Source organism: Rattus norvegicus, chromosome 9 (assembly GCF_021556685.1).
Source record: "Rattus norvegicus strain SHRSP/BbbUtx chromosome 9, alternate assembly SHRSP_T2T, whole genome shotgun sequence".
In the NCBI taxonomy this organism is placed as follows: Eukaryota; Metazoa; Chordata; class Mammalia; order Rodentia; family Muridae; genus Rattus; species Rattus norvegicus.
The window spans coordinates 116,580,645-116,603,756 of record NC_141542.1 but is presented as its reverse complement, the minus strand read 5'-3'; positions in this window follow the sequence as shown (position 1 = coordinate 116,603,756).

Sequence of the window (23,112 nt, the reverse complement as noted above, 5' to 3'; positions counted from 1 at the left end):
CAGGACTAAAAGTTGCACAAGAAAACCTAACCTGAACACACTTAAAGGACAGCCTTGTATGTGAAAGTCCCTCATCAGTTCAAACCTGAAAAGAATGTCCTGTTGTTGTAGAAAGAAGAGCTGTTTACATAAGGTTTGCAAAAGAAGTTAAAAATCACACTCTCTAAGGAAATTTTCTAGCTGTAAATGTTATGGAAATGAAGAGAAATTATCCTGCAGTTTAGAGTCTGAGGTCTGGACATCTCTTATTCAGCAAAATGAGGGAATATAAAAATTGCATTATGAGTGTCACACAAAGAGAGGAAGCAGTTTGGGAACGGTGTGGGAGAGCACAGTTGTTCAACCCAGCCTCTAATGTTTCTCACACAGGGATTGCATTACACAGAGGTGTTCTTCACCATAAATAATCACAAGGTTTAAGCTTCCAATTCTTAAAAAGAAAAACCCAAATGAGATGCTTTAAGTCCATTGAAAGGGAAAATAAAATTTTATCAGATGGTTTTGTACTATTTATGCTATTGATTGCTCTGAGTTCTTACCTGTTCAGCTTAGAACCTCAATAAATGTTTTGAAACACAAAGGGGGGAATATATATTTGTGACTTGTACTTGCGATTAATATTCCTGAGAGTTTAAAAGATGGTAAACTAAATTTCACCATTCTCTCTTCGTTCATTTCCTGTAGTTGAATGACATGCGCAGTAGGCTTCAGGTGCCCACGAACACTGACTGCGACCATACAATAATATCACTCACACCTACATGGATAGGTTCGCTGGAGTAAGTGTTCTCTGTATTTGTCTATAAATAGTGTTACAAAATCTTCCATTTGGGTTTGTATATTACAGTTTCCCTTCTGATATTCAGGACAGCAAAACAAGAGCAAATAAGCACCATTCTCAACAAAATACTTCCTTTGCGATTTTTCAGTCTCTCAAGATTTTCTTTGAGAAGGTTCATTCCTCTTTTTTAGGAAATTAGACATTTTTTTCCTAACTTTTTTATATGTTTGCACAGAACTAATTTTCTTGTTACTACCACATCAAGAACATAACATACTGAGTGGTTAAGTCATTATCACAATGGTAAACATGTGAATAATTGTTTTTTTTTAAATATGCAGGTAGAGGCTTATGTGTTATAAAAGACGACCTTCAGGATAAGTTCATAGAAATGGAACTTCTGATTCAAGATAGTTAGTCTGTTAGATGGACATCCTTGAGGTATCATTGTTTACCTTCCAAAGTGTTGTCAACACGGTATTATCAAGTTTATTAATTGCCACTGTTGATAACTGAAAACAATACTGTTAGTTGCTTTAAGACAAATTTACATAGTATAAGTGATTTGAGGTATACTTTCATTTCTATTTCATTAATTGCATTTTACTTCTAATTGTATGGTTTATATAATAAAATGCTAAATTATTACTATAGAGAAATATGTAGGTATAATATAAAGATATAAATAAGTTTATTTCTCATTTACAACTGTTTACACATTATATTACATGAACACACACAAGCACGCACATATGTGTAAAGATGTAGCATGTATATTCATAATTATAACTTGCTTAGTGTATATATTGCTACTCTAATATTTGTTTTCAGGGTTGACCATTTGGTATTGGGTACTCAATTGGCTTCCTTTTACTTGAGGAAGACTATTACATTTGAATTTCTTACTGGCCATTCATATTCTTTCAACTGCTTCATTATTATCTTATATGCCATGAAAAATCAAATTTACTAGATAAAAATAGCTCGATATGTAATATTTTTCTTAGCTCCTTGAACTTTTGGTGTCATCTGGTTATCATGTTAAGGATTTTTACATTGGAACTCACAAATAGTACTAGTCATTATTTTTTATGTAATTTGGCAAAAAACAAAAATTAAACAAAAACAAAAGTAAAACCCTGGAGAATACAATTTTCAGTATTTTGATTTCCAAGAGAAATGGCTGGAAGCACAGACAAAGAAGTGTATCTTCCTCAGAAATGCTATGTTGGTGGCTTAGATAAGGAATTGCTACTTTTAAATTATTGCTTTTAAAGAAAATGAAAGCCAGTATAGCCTGTAACTACAAAGTAGGCAGAATAGCAATAAAATTGACCTTCAGTTGATATTCAATGAAAAATAAAGCACGAGAGTTCTATCCAATCATATTTATCCAACTCATTTCTTCAATTTTTAGATGCTATTTTGTAGTAAACTTATTAAGACCAGTGAAAACACAGTGGTAAATAATAAACTCTAGTCTCAAGAGTTTATACAGTTTTCTTGTATCCCCCTCCCACCATGGTAACTAAGCCATAATTCTTGAATTCATATTGTGTATACATGCATGAATTCATCAGTTGCACGTGTTTACTGGAATCTAGTGTAAACTTATTTATTTTTAGGCGTAGTAACCCTTTGAGTGTGAATGTGTATAAACATGAATCAGGAATAAAGGTGTATGGCAGATTGTAGAAGGCAATATTTAATTTTGCTTTAAAAATGAGTTCTCACCATTTTTCATTTGTTAAACATGATTCATAAAATTTCCCAAAGGTAAGGAATGAGAAATAGATAATATCAGAGAGTTTATTCTGTGTTTTTTCTCCTTTGGTGAGAATTATGAGCATGAAATGAGTAATTGTTTCTGCTAGTTATAGCAACATTTAGCAATGTATGAAGAAAGGTCCGGAGTGAAAAATAAACAAATATACTATTAAAAATTCAGGAAGTACATTTCTCTTTCAGCTTCTAGCCTGACAGAAATAGGAAAACACACATATAATTGGATCAGAGGAATGGTGGCTGCGCTCTCTCTTTCACCTTCCAGCACTGTAGACTCATGCTTATTCCACAAGAGAAGAAAAAGGAAGCAGAATATAAGAGTGAAGGGGAAAAAAAGCAAATAACAGTGACTTTGGGAGGAACTCTGAACAGATATCTTCTCCTTTGTGAGAAACTATGTCTTTACTTATTTATTTGTTGAGAAAGCTCTGGCTAGATGAAAGGACATTTATTATTTACCAGTGTGTTTTCACTGGGCTTAATAAGTTTAGTAGAAAAAAAGGATCCAAAAATAGAAAAAAACATGGATTGGATAAATATGATTCAATATAGCTCTCAAGGTTTGTTTTTCTTTGAATATTAACTAAAGATCAATGTTAGTGCTCTTCTGCCTACCGTGTACTCACAGGCCATACTGGTTTTATTTTTCTTTAAATTTTCTTCCATAGAAATTTGTTTCATCTAATTAAATTTACCAAAATACTTTTTAGGGAAGCTGGCATATTTTCTTATCATAACAAATTGGAATTAATCTATAGTGATCATGAATAAAAATTACACATTAAAAATACAAAAACCTAAATGTTTATGCGTCATTTGTCATAATACATGTTTTACTGTTTCTGATAAAGACAGACTTTTTTTTTTTATCAAATTGAGTATTTCTTATATACATTTCGAGTTTTATTCCCTTTCCCGGTTTCCGGGCAAACATCCCCCTAATCCCTCCCCCTCCCCTTCTTGCTGGGTGTTCCCCTCCCCATCCTCCCCCCATTGCCGCCCTCCCCCCAACAATCTAGTTCACTGGGGGTTCAGTCTTAGCAGGACCCAGGGCTTCCCCTTCCACTGGTGCTCTTACTAGGATATTCATTGCTACCTATAAGGTCAGAGTCCAGGGTCAGTCCATGTATAGTCTTTAGGTAGTGGCTTAGTCCCTGGAAGCTCTGGTTGCTTGGCATTGTTGTACATATGGGGTCTCGAGCCCCTTCAAGCTCTTCCAGTTCTTTCTCTGATTCCTTCAACGGGGGTCCTATTCTCAGTTCAGTGGTTTGCTGCTGGCATTCGCCTCTGTGTTTTCTGTATTCTGGCTGTGTCTCTCAGGAGCGATCTACATCCGGCTCCTGTCGGCCTGCACTTCTTTGCTTCATCCATCTTGTCTAATTGGGGTGGCTGTATATGTATGGGCCACATGTGGGGCAGGCTCTGAATGGGTGTTCCTTCAGTCTCTGTTTTAATCTTTGCCTCTCTATTCCCTGCCAAGGGTATTGTTGTTCCCCTTTTAAAGAAGGAGTGAAGCATTCACATTTTGATCATCCGTCTTGAGTTTCATTTGTTCTAGGCATCTAGGGTAATTCAAGCATTTGGGCTAATAGCCACTTATCAATGAGTGCATACCATGTGTGTTTTTCTGTGATTGGGTTAGCTCACTCAGGATGATATTTTCCAGTTCCAACCATTTGCCTACGAATTTCATAAAGTCATTGTTTTTGATAGCTGAGTAATATGCCATTGTGTAGATGTACCACATTTTCTGTATCCATTCCTCTATTGAAGGGCATCTGGGTTCTTTCCAGCTTCTGGCTATTATAAATAAGGCTGCGATGAACATAGTGGAGCACGTGTCTTTTTTATATGTTGGGGCATCTTTTGGGTATATGCCCAAGAGAGGTATAGCTGGATCCTCAGGCAGTTCAATGTCCAATTTTCTGAGGAACCTCCAGACTGATTTCCAGAATGGTTGTACCAGTCTGCAATCCCACCAACAATGGAGGAGTGTTCCTCTTTCTCCACATCCTCGCCAGCATCTGCTGTCATCTGAGTTTTTGATCTTAGCCATTCTCATTGGTGTGAGGTGAAATCTCAGGGTCGTTTTGATTTGCATTTCCCTTATGACTAAAGATGTTGAACATTTCTTTAGGTGTTTCTCAGCCATTCGGCATTCCTCAGCTGTGAATTTTTTGTTTAGCTCTGAACCCCATTTTTTAATAGGGTTATTTCAAAGACAGATATTTTGCTGTTTGGTAATAGTGAGAGGTAAAAAGGAAAACCAAAGGAGATACACCTTAAAGTACTCCAGCATTTCATCAAGTATTTCCCTACCATAAACACCTCTATATGTCGTATGGCTAGGTTATGCCCCAAACATTAAATCCTTCCTTCCAATTATAAAAGTTAGACGTATTCAGTGAGCTGAGAACACAGAGTGGAAGCTGTCAGAGCACAGCCTGAAAGCCTGTTGGTGAACTGCAACTCAACGGAGAAAGCTATGAGGAATGAGGCTTTAAAGGGATTCTTCCTCTACAGGGGACTGGTAATCCAGAGACCTGGTGAAATTAGTTCAAGTACACTGCATAGCTTCCAGTTGGACTATAGCATACTGACTTTTTAACTAAAACATTTTTCTTACTCAGTGCTCAAGAAACAATCCTCTTCCCCAAGATTTTCTTAAAAGCTTTGGCATACAATGCACTTCAAAGCATTTAGTTTTAACAGAAGAACTATTCTTAAAGCACCTAAATACTTCAGAGCAAATCTAATTCCTTTCCATCATAAGGCAAAAGTGAATCTAGCTTGAGTCACACACATCCACCCACACCAGAGGCTCCTCTATCCAGAAGACTGCACTGTGACCTCATTTTCACTCAGCCAAAGCTAATTTAATTCTGTAATAATGCCTTCTTTTTTGATTTCCAACTAAGCAGAAGACTTTTTAGTTTGCTCTAGAATGAAATTGTGATTATTACGTTTTGGGAAAAAATAAAGATACAATGAAAAAAACCCAAATAACTTGCTCATATGTTTTTCTCAGTTCCCTCCACATAGAATACTCAATATGCAAGAAGTCATATAGTGGAGACGTGCTCTCAAACCTGAACACTGAGGCCACATGAACATTAAAAATGGACACTAAGTATTTTTCTCCAATTGTCCTATTAAACACTGGTGAAAAAATCTTCAACAAAGGGTTGAAAAAGCTAGATGTTCAGATGCCAAAAAGAGAAATTAGCTCTGTACCTATCACCTTGCACAAAGCATGCTCCAAATGGATTAAGGATTTAAACCTGATATTCTGATTCCTGTAGGAAAAATTAAAGGCAGTCCTTACATGACATAGATGTAGAAAGCACTCCATTTGCTAAAGAAGTAAAGCCAACAATGGACAAGTGGGAGCATGTGGAAGTAAAAGGCTTCTGCACATCTAAAAAGGGGTTCAACCACATAAATAGAAATTCCAAGTAATGGGAGAGAATCTTTTCAAGTTACACATTTGACTGAGTTTTGATATCAAGAATATACAAAGGACTTAAAAAAAGAACCGAAAACAAAACAATAACAATAACAACATCAACGAAAACCAAAAAGTCAAAACCAAAACAAAACAAAACAAATGTGGAATTCAACATACAGTCCTGGAAGACTGTATATAGCATTCTAGGGAAACATGATTAAAAACATCTCAAAAATGTTTATCAACCCTCCTAATTAGGGACAAATAAAAAAAACAAGTTTAAGATTTTTAGTTACTCTAATAAGAATGGCAAAGATCAATGGGGCATCCAACAGTAAATGCTGGAGAAGAGGGGTGGGAGAGAGAACCGTCACTCACTATTGGTGTATTGGCAAGCTAGAACAACTGCAATGGAAATAAGTGTGGAGAAATCTCAAAAATGAATAATTCTCCCAAGTAGCATTGCTCTCCTGGGATGGAGCTCCTGGGCTGTGCCTCTCCAGGGTGCACTCTTGACAGCTGAGTGAAATGGTGGGCTGTCTCCAGGAAACTCGCTTCCTCACTGCAGGCCTTTCAGCATGTTGTCCACCTCCACTTAATGAATAAACAGACATATTTAGCTCTAATAAACTTTTAACACAGCCTGTTGCTGTTGTTTTTCCAAGAGGTGGAAGGTGGGCCTCTATTGCTGAAGAAACTATGCACTTCAGAAACAGGAGCCAGCAACCACTGAAGTGGACTTAACCTGAAGGTTAGCTTTCATGGTGCCAACAGACACTGCTTACAGTCTTCCAAATGGAGGAGGCAACCCACCGGCCTATTCAGCTATAGGACCACGTCATATTCAGCTATATGGTTTATAAACCACAGCAACAGATGAGTAGAATGGCATAGTTTTCACGGAAAGAATTCATATTAGTAACTTAGAAAGATACCAGGATGCTCTAGGACAACAAGAAGTAAAACGCTAAAACAGTAGATGGCAAGAGATAAACTCAGGGCTAGCAGCAATGAAATACAATTAAGCGATAAAAAACCATACATGCACACACACACACACAACTATAAGAAAAATCGTAACACAAAGAGTTTGTTTTTCAAGAAAACAAAAATAACAATAAATCTCAAGCCAATTAAACAAAAGATGGAGAGAATGCATGAAACTTAACAAAAATAGAGAGGAAAGGGGCATTACAACATATGCTGAGGACATTCAGAGAATCAACAACACTCGGTAAAAATCTACACCTCACCATACTGGATAACCGGTATGAAGTGGATGGCTGGAATTGTTTTTAAACAAAGATTGTTCAAAATTGATCATTTTCTCAGATACTATATCCTGACCACAGTTTTTCCTCCCTGTCGTCTTCCAAACTCCTTCTCTCCTCCCTCTCCCTCAGGTCCACTCTCCTTCTATTTCTTCTTCATAAAAGATCAGGCCTCCAAGAGAGGACAATCAAGGAGGACAAAACAAGATATAATAAAATAAGGCAACTTCTCTCATACCTAGGCCAAAAAAGGCAATCCCATAGAAGGAAAGGATCCTCAGGAGTAGACAAAAGAGTAAGAAATGCAAAAGCTCCCACTATTGTGAATCTCACCAAGATATGTCTACCAAGACTCAATGAAGAAGAGATTTTAAAACACAAACGCACCCTAATGAGATAGAAGCAGCAACCAAAGGACACCTCTAGCCTGGAAACTTCAGTGCAGAATCCTCTCAGTCTTTACAAGAATAATTAATTGCAATATTTCTCAAGTTGTTATACAAAAACTGAAAGATATTTCATTTTACAAAACCACTATCATGTTGATATAAAAACTACAAAAGAGGCAAGATAGAAAATTATAGACCAGTATCCCCTATGAGCATAGATACAAATATTCTCAATAAAATACTTTACAGTTCACTTGAATTGGAAACACATTTCAACATCATATGAAATTCAAGTACCCAGAAAGCTAAGACAATAATGAAAAATAAAAGAGCTGCTTTAGGGTATCACCATCCGAGATTTCAAGTTGTAATACAGAACTTTTTGTAATAAAAGCAGCGTGGTGTTTGCATAAAAACAAACATATTGATCAATGGAATTGAATTGCAGTTTTGTTTGGATGTAACTCCAAATACCTATAGACATGTTTTGGGATTTTCTTTTTGATAAACAAATATAATGGCACACTAGAGAAAAGACAATATTGTCAAAAATTGGTAGTGGTAAAATCGGATGTTTTCATGTTGAAGAATATAAATAAATCAATATTCATCACCCTGAACAAAATAAACTCTAAATGCATTAAGGCCTCAACCTAAAATCATATTTCATCTTATAAAAGAGAATGTGGGAAATAGTCTTAACACCGTGTTACAGAAAAGGACTTTCTGAACAGGATGCAGAACATGTAGGCATTATATCAACAATTAGAAAATGGTACCCAATGAACCTGATAGCATCTGTGTGGCAGAGGAAACAGTCACTCAGGCAAAGCCGCAGCATTCAGAATGGAAAATATCATTTAACAAGTACACAACTGATGAATGATTAATATCTAAAATATATAAAGAATAAGGAGAAACCGTAAACAGCAAGGAAACAACACAATCTAATATGGGGTACTGAACTGAGCTGAACCCTCTCAGAAGATGAAGTGTGATTGGGTAAGAAGGAAACAAATGTTCAACAACCTTAGTCATCAGGGAAATGCAAACTCAAACCTCTTTAAGATATTATAGTATACCAGTCTCAAATCTCTAAGATCTGTCAAGCAAATGAACATACATCGTGGCAAATATGCGGATTACTGGGCACATTTAGTAATTCCTGGTGAAGTGCAAACTTGTACTGCCCTATGGAACTCAGTGTGGCGGTTCCTTCAGAATCTGGAAAGAGATCTTCATCATGATCCGGCTGTATCACTGTCGGGCACATACCCAAAGGCAGCTCTACAAACTACCACAGAGGTATGTGCTCACCCCCGGTCACTGCAGCTGCATTTGTATGACTCAGATTGGAACATCCTAGACGTCCATCCACTGATGAATGGTGGAGGAAAAATATGCTATATTTACAGAATGAAATATCATCCATCTGTTAGAACTAATGCAGTTGTGAGATTGTTAGTTAATTGAATGAAGCTAAAACAATCAACATGACTGGGGTAACTTAGACCTAAACTCATAAATAGTGTATGCTTTCTCTTATATGTCGATGTTACCATTTATGCCTTCCATATCTGTGCTAAAATCCAAATAAACACAGAAGTTTGGTGCCTAGGAAGGGATTAGGGAGAAGAAAGCATTTCTGAAAGAAAGGAAAAGAGTTTATGATGTTACAGAAAACAGTGGGGAAACTTGAACAGAAGAATTAAGCAAGGAAGGGGATGGGAGAAAAAGTTAAATGAGAAAATATTAAAATTGAAAACTAATGCGAGAGGCCATTTGAAAGTCCATGTGGAAACTTACTACTGTAGAAGCTTCCTAAAATATATTCGTATATGAAAGTAATGTAAGTAATGTGGAATATGGAAGACAATGTTCCAACTAAGTAGCTTATGCCAACAATAGATTCTATCCTGTTGGGTTGTTGGCCAAAGGTACTCACTCCCCCAGCACCACAGGTTGTTGAAATTGATGAGAAACAACATGGAGACCCACAACTGGACAATGTAGAAAGGGAAAGATTTTTTGTAGCATTCCGTCATAAGAAGAGGTCTTCATCAAACTCCTCTGAAGAAAGAATGTTTACATACCATAAACATGCATGTGGAAATCCATCAATTAAATGCCTATGTGCAATGAGACAAGGCAGGATTAGAAAATAGGGCATCCAGTGGGGAGATAAGATTTTAGGAAATAGTGGAGCAAGGGAAATTAACCGTGGATGCTGAAGGGGGTATAGTATGAATCTGAGGAGAGATAACCAACCATGTAGCAGGACTTAGAATAGAATAAACTGGTAATTAAATTATGAGAGAGTCGGGGAACAGGCTAGAGCTTCTGGTCTAGACACTTTTCCTTGAAATATTAAGTCTCAGAGCCATTATTTCAGGAAAAACCTGCAGTTCTATTCTTCCCCTCATGGCTCAGAGATTTATGCTGAAAGAGAGGCAAAAAGACTGTAATATCCAGAGTTGATTGATGACTACAAGTAACAGTGTCGTTCAAACATAACAGGCCTGATGCACATAGGAACTTACAGAGACGGTCACAGAAGGTTAAAAACCTGTACAGGTTTGAGTGAAATGACATCTGAACTGGCTGGTTTGACCCAAGGTAGAGTAATCACAGACAAAACAGCGTCAGTTGAGAAAAAGACTCCTTAAAATCCAGCTGTAGGGCACTTTCTCAATCGGTGATTAATGGGGGAGGATCTAGCCCATTATGGGTGGTTTCATCCCTGGGTTGTATAAGAAAGCAGGCTGAGCGAGTCATGAAGAGCAACCCTGTAAGCAGCACCCCACTATGGCCTCTGGATCAGCCTTGACTCCTGGTTCTAGCCCTGCTTGTGTTCCTGTCCTGACTTCCCCCAGTGATGGATTACAATCTGAAAGTGTAAGCCAAATAAACCCTTTCCTCCCCAACTTGCTTTTTGTTCATAACATTTTGTAATAGCAATAAACCACTGACTAAGACAAATATACCCCACAGCTTAGTGGGGTATTATTGTGATAGACCTGATCATGTTTTGGGAGAATTGTGGAAGGGCTTTGAATCTTTGGGCTAAGAGAAGCACTGAATGTTGAGCCTTTACTGGGGTATTCTGTAGGACCTTAGGAGGTAGAAATGTTGAAAGCAGTACAGAAGATAGAGACCTGGCTTGTAAAATTTCAGAGGGAAGATTAAAGACTATCAGTGCTCTTTTCTATTTTGATTTAAAATTCTGTGGTGGGTTAGCTGGGACTGATGAATGATCTATGATTAATAAGACACCAGACCTATAAAAGGGAAAACTTAGTGTTACTGGAATAATTGATACTGGTTAGCCAGACCTAACAAATCAGTGGTCATTAAAAAGTGACCAGTATCACTGATGTAAAACCTTCTGGGCATTATTTCCTGTGAGCACAGAGAAGCTATGTGTCCAGAGGTAGCCATGTTGTACCTCATGTTTGCAGCTGGACTTGGTAAATATACATCCAGGAAGTAGTGATTTTGAAAGCATTAAAGTGTCATGGAGAGCAGCTGACACGTGGCACTATGAGGGGCCAGGAAAGGCCATTAGTAAAGATATAGCCTCAGTAGAGTTAAAGGCACAGGACTGAAGGGTCATACAAAGAAGTTGAGAGTTGGCACTGGAGAGAGAGGCTTTGACAGGCTATTGATGAAAGTGCAGCCCTGATGCAAAAGGGGTCCCAGCAGTTTTAGAAATACCAATACCATGGGACTGCTACAAAGAAGAGAAGGGAGCCAGTCATGGCCTAGTAGATAGCTGTGTGTACTGCAGAGGGCAGAGCTGGAGAAGTGAGTCAAGTGAATCCCAGACATTAGAAGATTGGAGTTTGATTTTGATTTAAATGTGACTCTGCCCATGATTTTCCCCGTTTGAAATAAATTATTTTACTGTATTTTTTTTTAAAGAAAAGATTGGATATTTTAAAGGCACAAAAATTTTAATGTGTTTGAATTTGTAAAGACTATGAAACTTTTAATGTTATTTATATCTTAGGGATGAATAAGAAACCAAAAGCCATAGCTTAATACTGGTGTGTTTGTGTATCATGCTGACAAGGGGTCAGTTCACAGAGAAAGCAGCATGAGTTGAGGAAATGCCTCCATGAGATCGAGCTGTAATGCACTTTTTTCAATTGGCGATTAAGGGAGGAAGGGTCCAACCCATTATGGTTAGTGTCATCACTAGGCTAGTAGTCCTGGGTTCCTGTAGACTGAGCAAACCAGGGGAAGAAAGCCAGTAAACAGCACCCTCTATGGCATCTGCATAATGTTCTGCTCTACTTAAATTTCTGTCTTGATTGATTGTGATCTGGAAATGTAAGTCTAATAAACCCTTTCCTCCTCAAATTGGCTTTTGGCCATAGTGTTTTGTCTCAGCAATAAAACCCTGATTAAGACAACATCTAAGCACTGAGAGGGAAGTGCACATGTTCCCTCCTCTGCTTAATAATTGTCTACAATTGATACCTGTTGGCAAAGGAAATATCATTTTTTCCAATGCAGAATGCAGTTTGGCCATGTTCAAGAGTAGTTGGCCAACACTAATACTTCAGTGTTACTTCTGTAGATGTGTCTCATTATTCTTTCTTTGTGATTTTTTTGTATCATTGATCTTTGCCTCTTTATTTTGATTTCTACTTTTATGTTTTTAGGATATGTGTGTATATGCTTCTTGTTGTTGGTTTGGTTTGTTTATTTTAAAGACAAAGGAAAAAGGAACATAAAGTTGGATGTGTAGGAAGACAGGGAGGATCTGGAAGGATTTGGGGTAGGAGACACATAAACAAAACATTTTGTATGTAAGTCTTTTTTTCCTATTTAAAAAATAGTTTAAAAGATACAGTGGTTTGAATTGGGTTCCCCAAAACTCAAGGTACAGTACATTTAGTTGTAATAAATATCAATATCATTTATTAACAGTTTCTTGATATTAGCTATTAACAGATGTTTGAAAGTAACTACTATATTTTAGGCTGCAATTCAAAGACACAAAATATTATCATAATTTACAAAGAACTGGAGGTCTATCCCCAAACTGTGTTACTCTAAGTTCCAATCAACTAAATAATATGGTGGCTAATGACTGTTTCTCTGAACAATATACACTTACCCAGTGAATCTCTATATGTGCAGATATTGTTTGCTATATCACATTTTAGAAGTTATTTTAGACATGACTTCTCGGAGGAATATTAATAAGACACTAAGACTTTTAACATGAAGGGGTGTTGAATTTTGTCAAATGTTTTCTCAGAATCTAATGAGATGATTATGCATTTTTTCTTTTGAGTTTGTTTATCTAGTGAATTACATTGATGGATTTACATATATTGAACCATCCCTGAATCCATGGGATGAAGCCTACTTGATCATGGTGGATGATCGTTTTGATGTGTTCTTGGATTAGGTTTACAAAATTTTTTTTTCAGAAAGATAGATAGATATATATTTTCTCATCTGTGAGTACTAGAATTTATACAGACACATAGAATCACATACATGCAGAATATGGAACTAGAAGTAAAACTAGGGTGACAAAGGGGGACAGCAGGAGAAGATGGGGGGGAGGGAGAGATACCTCCCTTTTGACATACCTGAAATATTATTGAGAAGGTCTTGGTTTACAAAAATTTTATTGAGTATTTTTGCATTGATATTTATTTGGGAAATTGGTCTGAAGTTCTCTTTGTAGGGTCTTGTGTGGTTTTAAATATAAAAGTAATTGTGGCTTCAAAAATGAATTTGGTAGTGTTCCTTCTGTTTCTATTTTGTGGGATAGTTTGAAGAGTATTGGTATTAGGTCTTTGTTGAAGGTCTGATAAAATTCTACACTAAACCCAACTTGTCCTGGGCTTTTTTTTTTTTTTTTTGGTTGGGAGACTTTTAATGACAGCTTCTTTTTCTTTAGGGTTTATGGGACTGTATAGATGGTTTATCTGATCCTGATTTAACTTTGGTACCTGGTATCTGTCTAGAAAATTGTTCATTTCCTTCAGATTTTCCAGATTTGTTAAATATAGGCTTTTGGAGTAGGATTTGATAATTTTTTGAATTTCCTCAGTTTCTGTTGTTCTGTCTCCATTTTCATTTCTGATTTTTGTTAATTTTGAAACTGTCTCTGTGCCCTCTGCTTAGTCTGAATAAGAGTTTAATCTATCTTGTTGATTTTCTCAAAGAACCAGCTCCTGGTTTTGTCAATTTTTTTGTATAGTTCTTTTTGTTACTACTTGGTTGATTTCAGCTCTGAGTTTGATTATTTCCTGCTGCCTTCTTGCACAAAGCTCAAGTCCAAGTGCATCAAAGACCTCCACATAAAACCAGATACACCGAAAGCAATAGAAGAAAAAGTGGGGAAGAGCCTCAAACAGATTGGCATAGGAGAAGTTTTCCTGAACAGAACACCAATGGCTTAAGCTCTAAGATCAAGAATTGACAAATGGGACCTCATAAAATTGCAAAGCTTCTGTAAGGCAAAGGAAACTGTCAATAGGACAAATTGGCAACAAACAGATTGGCAAAAGATCTTTATGAATCCTACATCTGATAGAGGGATAATATCTAATACATACAAAGAACTCAAGAAGTTAGACTCCAGAGAAATAAATAATCCTATTTAAAAATGGGGTACAGAGCTAAATAAAGACTTCTCAACTGAGGAATATTGAATGGCTGAGAAGCACCTAAAGAAATGCTCAAGATCCTTAGTCATCAGGGAAATGCAAATCAAAACAACTCTGAGATTCTACCTCATACCAGTCAGAATGGCTAAGATCAAAAACTCAGGTGAAAACAGATGCTGGCAAGGATGTGGAGAAAGATGAACACTCCTCCTTTGTTGGTGGGAATGCAAGCTGGTTATAAGCACTGTGGAAATCAATCTGGTGGTTCCTTAGAAAATTGGACATAGTACTACCCGAGGACCCAACTATACCATTCCTAGGCATATACCCAAAAAATGTTCCAAAATATAACAAGGACACCTGCTCCACTATGTGCATAGCAGTCTTATTTATAATAGCCAGAAGCTAGAAAGAACCCAGATGTCCTTCAACAGAGGAATGGATATAGAAAATATGGTACATCTACACAATGGAATACTACTCAGCTATTAAAAACAATGACTACATAAAATTCTTAGGCAAATGGATAGAACTCAAAAATATCATCCTGAGTGAAGTAACCCAGTCACAAAAGAATACACATGTCATGCACTCAGTGATAAGTAGATATTAGCCCATAGTTCAGAATACCCAAGAAAAAATTCACAGATCATATGAAGTCCAAGAAATGTATGACCAAAATGTGGATACTTCAGTCCTTCTTAGAATGAAGAACAAAATACTCACTGGAGAAAATACAGAGACAAACAGTAGAGCAGGGACTGAATAAAAGGTCATCCAGAGACTGCCCCACCTGGTGATCCATCTCATATGCAGCTACCAAACCCAGTCACTATTGCTGATGCAAAGAAATGCTTGCTGACAGGAGCCTAATATCAATTTCTGAGATGCTCTACCATACCCTAATTGATATATTTGAGGATGCTTGCAGCTAACCATCAGACTGAGCACAGGGACCCTAATGGAGGAGTTAAAGAAAGGAGTGAAGGAGCTGAAGGAGTTTGCAACCCCATAGGAAAAACAACAATATCAACCAATAAGAACCCCCTGCCCCTTAGAGCTCCGAGGGACTAAACTACTTACCAGTGAGTTCACATGTAGGGACCCATGGGTCTAGTCACTGTGTATGTAGCAGAGGGTGACATTATCTGTCATCAATAGGAAGAGATGCCCTTGATCCTGTGAATGCTTGTTTCTTCAGTGTAGGGGAATGCCAGGGTGTTGAGGTGGGAGTGGGAGCCTCTTCATAGAAGCAGGGGGAGGGGGCGTGGGATAGGGGGTAACAGGGAAAGGGGGTAACATTTAAATGTTAATACATAAAATATCCAATAAAAAAGATGCTAAGATTGTCACTTGGTAATTCTGTGATTCTGGAAATTTTTTTGAAGAACACTTTTAAAATGAACTTACAGAGTCTCAGTTTCTTTAAGATATTTTCACATTTTCATAGCTCCAGTTGAATTTTCTGCCCATTTTATATTTCCTCTGTGCTATTGTGATGCCACCTCATAGGTATTAGATGGCTCTTTTCTCTTAAGAAGGAACAAAAGCAGACTTTGATTTCACCAGGTCATTATGCTACTTTCCATTCACTGAGGCAGCATAGGCTTGATCTGTGTTCTGAATTAGAAGTAGGTATTTAAAAGAGAGCTATTAACTCCTAAGGAAGAGAAAACACCATGGATAATAGGCTGCTACAACCATTATAATCTCGTGTTTGTCAACTGTTTGAATTAAATTCACATATGACATCATTGTATATATCTATTATAACTTACAGTACAGAAATAGATAAGACAGTGCAACAAGAACTATTTGCAGATTAGAAAAATATAAAGAAATCTTATAATAGGCTTGATTACCTGTGCTTTTTGAATCTTTATCTGTGTAATACATCATATTTTCATGAATTTATTAATAAACATTTTGAAATTAAAATTAATTGAAACACTTAAAGGAAGGCAATACATATTTGTGAACATATTTGTAAACAGACTTTATCCATACAGTATTACTCTTTACCTGTTGTCTAAACATCACTGTCTGCGTATTTTCTCTGCATTATGAAATGCATGAGAAAAATAGTAGCACTAAGAATATTGGTTTCTTGATTAGAGTCATTCAGTTCTTTTTCAGGGTATTTTGAAATGCATAAACAAACCAAACAAGATTTCTAATCTATGTATTTCCAAAAGACTTTATGAGTTTTCAAATGCACTATCCCAAAACATAGTTTCTATAGTAACTGTGTCAGAAAACATAGCAGTGTCATATGCCTGAACGAGAGGCAAGCTTTACAATGATACTCAAATACATTTTAAAAAACTAGATAAGTTGTCCTTTAGTGGAAAATATACCATGTGAAATATTCAGCAGAACTTCAAAGAATATATGCCGTAGAATGGCTACTTACCATCTACCTCATCTACATTAACAAGTCGGTTCATTTGCAAAGAAGTTAGTTAGATATAAAGTTTAGTGCTATTACTTGAAATAATAGCTCTCACTAGACATATAGTACTTATTAATTTGGCTCATAATAGTGTATGATAGCATGGTTTATTGCATGATTACAAATATACAGTTTGGATATGTTGAGAAATACATGCAATATTCACAAGCACCATGTTGTCATCTCAACCTGAATCTCTTTAAAACAGAAGAGCAAAGTTGTTGGGAATAAATTAGTGGCGAGTCCTTAGCTATGAAATTTAACATATTTATTACCAGTCCCAAGGCTCAAGGTTGACAGAGAAGAATGCTAAGAAACATTAACGGCTGGAGGATATTGAATGGTATTATAAAATACTACTATCTAGATATATTAAAGCCACTGCAGTCATGAACACATGCAGCTGTGTCTATCTATAGAATGTCTGCACACACATACACACATATACACACATGTACACACACATAAACACACACACACACACAGAGGCATGAAAGAGGTTAAAACTTCATAAGAAGAGCAGTGATTGATAGAAAATGTCCCACAATTTTATATGGATATCATCATCAAACATTTTTAAAGGAAAAAATGAAGCAATATTTTAAATTTAAATCTCACGAAAAGTATAAATCTTGGGAAAATATAAATAATCCATGGTTTGTTGTTTTTGCTTGTTTTGTTTCATTCTGTTTTTTATTCTTATGTCAGGAGTGGAGGAATGGGTCTAAAAATGAGGTAAGAACATGTGCCTAGCTAAGAATGTTGGAATATTGTATAGTTTCTAGCTATCTTCTGGACCACCTTGAATTAAGCAGAAAATATAATAAGGAAGTTTAGAAAAAGAAGTAAGATTTTCCAGCTGCATAGTGTGCTACAGTGAAGAAGTAAACTTTGTGGAGACAGCAAAAGAAAGAAGGAAAAAAATGGACCATGTTGAGTGGATTAGAGAATTACTTGTTGGTCAATTTCTAATGAATAACTTTAATATTAAAGACATTAACAAAATACTCTTAGTGGGGAAAAACATCATAAAATGAGTAAGTTCAGAAAATACAGATATTCAGAACTTGTATATTCTGAATAAACATGTCTTTCCAGACACTGAGACATATATAGGTATAAATTAAGAGTCACTTCAGAACCCCCAGTGAACTAGTCTATGGGGGGAGGGCGGCAATGGGGGGAGGGTTGGGAGGGGAACACCCATAAGGAAAGGGAGGGGGGAGGGGGATGTTTTCCCGGAAACTGGGAAAGGGAATAACACTCGAAATATATATAAGAAATACTCAAGTTAATAAAAAAAAATTTAAAAAAAAAAGAGTCACTTCAGAGAAGAACTAGGGGGTGTGGATGGGATGGTGGTGGAAAACAGAAATCAGTGACTGGTGGTAGGAGGCACCACTAGGATGTGCCAGAGACCTGGAATGGAGACAGGAGGCCCCAGGGAGTATATGGGAGTGACTCTTGCTGAGATTCCAAGGGGAGTTGGAGCCTGAAATTGCCACCTCTTGTAGTCAGTCACGACCCCCTCTGGACAGATAAGGATACCAAATGTTGGGCTTCATGTGGGTCCCCCAACAACTGGAGTGGGGACTGTCTCTGAATCTGTTACCTGCCTGTGGATCCCATTCTCCCAAGAGGGATGCCTTGTCTGGCCTCAGTGGGAGACGATGTGCCTAGTACTATAGCAACTTGATGTGCAAGGGTAGGATGATACCCAGGGGCCCTCCCCATTCTCAGAGGAAAAGGTATAAGGGAGGGGTTGTGTGATGGGTGACTGGGAGAGATGGGGTCTGTAATTGGGATGTAAAGGGAATAAATAAATTAATGGAAAAAAGAGTCATTTCAGGATATGTGTGTATAATTTGGCATAGGTATGATGACGGTGTTGAACCATGTAGTATAGCAACAACATAGTTCAAATGATAGGCTATATACAGTTTTTATCATTATTGAGAAAGAATAATTGACTCTCACATCAGAATTATAACTATAACATTGTGTAATATCAACACAAGATAAAATAAATAGGTAATAAATTAAAACTATATAACAAAATAAATAGTATCACAAAATTATAACACAATATGTATTCTATAGATCGATTAATACATACATAATACATACATATATGCACATATGAAAGAAAGGCTATATAAACCATATGGCCCAAAATAAAATAAACCAATTTCATGAACTCTGGATATTTTTGCTTTTTTGGGATACAAAGGATTATGTCCTGCCAGTGTTCATAGACAGGGATTATTCTCTTTATTATGCCATGGAGTATGTAACTGTCTAACGTTTTCTGCACTTTTGCCCATGGAGCTTCAGTCGTACTAAGCTAATTCTTACCTGTGAGGTAAAGTTAACTAGTGAATCAGTGTTTAGTTGTTTTATTTTCATATTATTTATGTACCATTTTCCTCACTATAAACGAGTTTATTGAGATTAACTATTTTGATTATATATTTGAGAAAATTTCAAAGCACGAGGTCATTTTATCAAATTCACTGTCCAAAAGTTATTTCCTATCATCTAGGTACAACCATCAGTAGTGTCTAATCACCTTTTATTTCTGAAACTGCCCTGTTTTTTTCTTTATTTATTTATTCTACCTGAAGTTTATCAAATTTGTAAAACTTTTTAAACAGTAAATATTTAGCTATGATTCCATGATTTCTAGTATTTTTGTTCTAGTCAAACTTATTAGGAAATAGTTATGGACAGTAAATATTCACAACTTCATTTCTGCTGTGTCTAAGCTATGGGATATTTCCTCTGATAAAAATTTCATTTAAAATCATCTTTCTTTCCGAAAAAGCATTTTGCTTCTAAGTAACCTTTGAATATCTTTGCCACTTTTAAACATTTTTTTCAAGTTTTATTGAAATGAGTGTGTTCTAGCCAGAATACAGCAAATACAGAGGCGAATACCAGCAGCAAACCACTGAACTGAGAATAGGACCCCCGTTGAAGGAATCAGAGAAAGAACTGGAAGAGCTTGAAGGGGCTCGAGACCCCATATGTACAACAATGCCAAGCAACCAGAGCTTCCAGGGACTAAGCCACTACCTAAAAACTATACATGGACTGACCCTGGACTCTGACCTCATAGGTAGCAATGAATATCCTAGTAAGAGCACCAGTGGAAGGGGAAGCCCTGGGTCCTGCTAAGACTGAACCCCCAGTGAACTAGACTGTTGGGGGGAGGGGGACAATGGGGGGAGGGTGAGGAGGGGAACACCGATAAGAAAGGGGAGGGGGGAGGGGGATGTTTGCCTGGAAACTGGGAAAGGGAATAACACTCGAAATGTATATAAGAAATACTCAAGTTAATAAAAAAAAAAAAAAAAAAAAACATAAGCCACTTTCTCTCCTGTGGACGTGAGATGTCTGGCATTGGAGAGTCCTCGGAACGTCGGGAGTCTGGTGATTTAAAAAACACAAGAAATGTTTGGGTGTTGTTGTTTTGATTTTGGTTTAGACTTTAGACTTTCTGGGGGAGTCCTTTCCTCCTCGTGTCTTTTCTGTTGTAATCTTGAACCACAGACCTGATTCTCCACCACTTGGCGTTTTGGAAACAGGAAGCTTATGTGGGGGCAATGCTAGAGACCTTCAAAGAGCTGATTCTCTGCTAGTTCATGTCACGGACAAATGACTATGAAAAACACTGGGGGTCTATTATGGTTAGGTATCCTTGTAACATTTTGGTAACTTACTTCTACTGTGGATAAATAAAAAACTTTCATAAAAATGAAAAAAAAAGAAATGAGTGTGTTCTGTAGACTGGAAATGTGAATGTTGTTTTTTGTCCCCCAGATGAAGGGGTGGGATGAGACAGAGCCTTACCCAAGCTTTTGGACCACACAGCTTGGGCTAAGCTCAGAGAAGTTCTAGCTTGCTATCCCTAGGCTTAGGCCTGGAAGTTTCTAGCCTTTATTCAACCTAATCCTCTGCAAGTCTGGACCTTGAAGGCTTCAGTTTCCAGCTTCCACCTGTTAACCTAGACCTAGAATGTTTCAGCCACCAAGACTTACTCCTAAAAGCACTCACTCTTTCTAGTTCTTTCTGAACTCTACCTGGGTGTTTCAACACATCTATTCTGGCTTGTAGTGGCTATCCCTGGTTCTCAACCTGACTATATGTGGAATGATAATCCAGAAGTGGAAGGCTCACCTCTAATCCTGATCTTCAGGCTGGGAGAAACAAGTTTCTAACCTGGATCTTGACTGAAGACCTTGAGGCATAGTGACTATGAATCCCAAGAGAGCCTTTGAGATGTTAAGAGCTCTGTGGAATGTTCTGTAGGAGCTTGGAAGATAATGTTGAGAACAATGCAGAAGATGAATTCCTGGCTTGTGAAACTTCAGAGGGAAGATTAAAGACTCTTATCAGGCTATTGTTATTTTGATTGTGAAGATTCTGTGGTTTTGGTTAGCTGGGGCTGAAGAATCAGCTGATACCAGATACCAGAACTACTAAAGCAAAACCTTGGCATTACTGGGACTATTGATGCTGGTCAGCTGGAGCTAAGAAATTAGGGGTGATTAAGAAGAGACCAGCAATAGAAGAAAAACTAGGGAAGCATCTGGAACACATGGGCACTGGAAAAAATTTCCTGAACAAAACACCAATGGCTTATGCTCTAAGATCAAGAATCAACAAATGGGGTCTCATAAAACTGCAAAGCTTCTGTAAGGCAAAGGACACTGTTGTTAGGACAAAACGGCAACCAACAGATTGGGAAAAGATCTTTACCAATCCTACAACAGATAGAGGCCTTATATCCAAAATATACAAAGAACTCAAGAAGTTAGACCGCAAGGAGACAAATAACCCTATTAAAAAATGGGGTTCAGAGCTAAACAAAGAATTCACAGCTGAGGAATGCCGAATGGCTGAGAAACACCTAAAGAAATGTTCAACATCTTTAGTCATAAGGGAAATGCAAATCAAAACAACCCTGAGATTTCACCTCACACCAGTGAGAATGGCTAAGATCAAAAACTCAGATGACAGCAGATGCTGGTGAGGATGTGGAGAAAGAGGAACACTCCTCCATTGTTGGTGGGATTGCAGACTGGTACAACCATTCTGGAAATCAGTCTGGAGGATCCTCAGAAAATTGGACATTGAACTGCCTGAGGATCCAGCTATACCTCTCTTGGGCATATACCCACAAGATGCCCCAACATATAAAAAAGACACGTGCTCCACTATGTTCATCGCAGCCTTATTTATAATAGCCAGAAGCTGGAAAGAACCCAGATGCCCTTCAACAGAGGAATGGATACAGAAAATGTGGTACATCTACACAATGGAATATTACTCAGCTATCAAAAACAATGACTTTATGAAATTCGTAGGCAAATGGTTGGAACTGGAAAATATCATCCTGAATGAGCTAACCCAATCACAGAAAAACACAGATGGTATGCATTCATTGATAAGTGGCTATTAGCCCAAATGCTTGAATTACCCTAGATGCCTAGAACAAATGAAACTCAAGTCGGATGATCAAAATGTGAATGCTTCACTCCTTCTTTAAAAGGGGAATAAGAATACCCGTGGCAGGGAATAGAGAGGCAAAGATTAAAACAGACACAGAAGGAACACCCATTCAGAGCCTGCCCCACATGTGGCCCACACATATACAGCCATCCAATTAGACAAGATAGATGAAGCAAAGAAGTGCAGGCCGACAGGAGCCGGATGTAGATCGCTCCTGAGAGACACAGCCAGAATACAGCAAACACAGAGGCGAATGCCAGCAGCAAACCACTGAACTGAGAATAGGACCCCCGTTGAAGGAATCAGAGAAAGAACTGGAAGAGCTTGAAGGGGCTCGAGACCCCATATGTACAACAATGCCAAGCAACCAGAGCTTCCAGGGACTAAGCCACTACCTAAAGACTATACATGGACTGACCCTGGACTCTGACCTCATAGGTAGCAATGAATACCCTAGTAAGAGCACCAATGGAAGGGGAAGCCCTGGGTCCTGCTAAGACTGAACCCACAGGGAACTAGATTGTTGGGGGGAGGGCGGCAATGGGGGGAGGATGGGGAGGGGAACATCCATAAAGAAGGGGAGGGGGAGGGATTAGGGGGATGTTTGCCCGGAAACCGGGAAAGGAAATAACACTCGAAATGTATATAAGAAATACTCAAGTTAATAATAATAATAATAATAATAATAATAATAATAATAATAATAATAATAATAATAATAAAAAGAAGAGACCAACATTATTGAAGTGAAATCTTCTGTGAAATGTTTCCTGAGAGCACAAAGAGGCCATGTTCCAGATATAACCAAGGTTGTACCTTGTGCTGTGGCTGGACTTG